Source organism: Dioscorea cayenensis, chromosome 20 (genome assembly GCF_009730915.1).
Source record: "Dioscorea cayenensis subsp. rotundata cultivar TDr96_F1 chromosome 20, TDr96_F1_v2_PseudoChromosome.rev07_lg8_w22 25.fasta, whole genome shotgun sequence".
NCBI lineage: Eukaryota > Viridiplantae > Streptophyta > Magnoliopsida > Dioscoreales > Dioscoreaceae > Dioscorea > Dioscorea cayenensis.
The window spans coordinates 14,382,988-14,384,312 of NC_052490.1; the positions used below are offsets into that span (position 1 = coordinate 14,382,988).

The 1,325-nt window shown below is 44.1% G+C and overlaps 1 non-coding gene across 1 annotated transcript; it reads right to left on the reverse strand.

Moving 5' to 3' along the window:
- Positions 1-647: 647 nt before the first annotated feature.
- Positions 648-754, reverse strand: LOC120252034. Its single transcript, XR_005533587.1, has one exon. It is a non-coding gene; the product is annotated as a small nucleolar RNA R71 (small nucleolar RNA).
- Positions 755-1,325: the final 571 nt, after the last annotated feature.

The following is a 1,325-nucleotide window of genomic DNA, read 5'->3' on the forward strand; positions in this document are numbered from 1 at the left end:
TAGGCATTTAGAGATACTTTGCACTTTGTTTTCTTAGCTATTTCACCATACATTCTATTTCCTATCTTCTTATTCTATCATCGTTCTGATTTCTTTTTCTTTCTTTTTGGGTGTAGCTCCAGGTTATGACCCGAAGAAATCCCTCAATATTGGTTGAAGGAGATCCTGAGCTTGAACGTACACTTAGAAGAAAAGGGAAAGAGCCTATGCAAGAACAGTCTAATCTAGCTGAATTTGAAGCAGAAGAATCTGAAAACATAGCAGAACAGAATGAGCAACAGCGAACATTATCCGATTATGCCAGACCTTCAGTGTTGGGGACACAATTGAGTATTGTGTGTCCCTCGATTACAGCTCAGAACTTTGAGTTGAAGCCGGCATTTGTCCACATGTTGCAGCAATCCGCACAGTTCAACGGTTTGGCCGATGAGGATCCAAACAGTCTTATAGAGAGTTTTCTCGAGGTGTGTTATATGCTGAAGATAAACGGAGTGACGGATGATGCCATCAAGTTGAGAGCCTTCCCATTTTCCTTAAAAGGGAGAGCGAAGCAGTGGCTACACTCATTACCTAGAGCATCGATCACCACATGGGAGGAGTTGGTAGAAGCTTTTCTTGCCAGTTATTTCCCTCCCGGAAAATCTGTAAAGCTTAGGAATGAGATCTCATCCTTTGTTCAGTTGGAATTGGAGTCTCTATTTGAGACATGGGAAAGGTTCAAGGAGCTAGTGAGAAAGTGCCCGCAACACGGATTCACAGAGTGGATGATTGTTCAAACCTTTTATAAAGGATTGAACCCGAGTATAAGGCAACTCTTGGATGCGGCAGCAGGAGATACCTTAGGTAGCAAGACCCCGACGAGGCTCAGCAGTTAATTGAAGAAATGGGGTTAAACAGCTACCAATGGAACGCTAGGGAGAAGAAAAAAGTGGCCGGTCTCCATGAAATAGATGCGGTAACTTCATTGGCGGCTCAAGTGGAGAGTTTGAGTAAGAAGTTAGATCTTCTAACTTCAAATAGATTAGCGGCCGTGACTAATTGCAACGGGTGTGGTGGAGGACATGCTCCCTCCGATTGCCCGATCTCTATCGGTGATGTTTCTTCGGTGGAGAACGTTGATTTTGTAGGTAATGGCATGAGACCTCAAGGAAACCCATATAGCAATACCTACAATTCGGGTTGGAAGAATCATCCCAATTTCTCATGGAGCAATCAGGGTCCACAAAAGGCCATAGGGCCACCGGGTTTCCAACAACAACAACAACAAGCCCCTCAGGTGGAAAATAGAGTCTTAGGTTTGGAAACCCGAATGACTGACTTAGAGA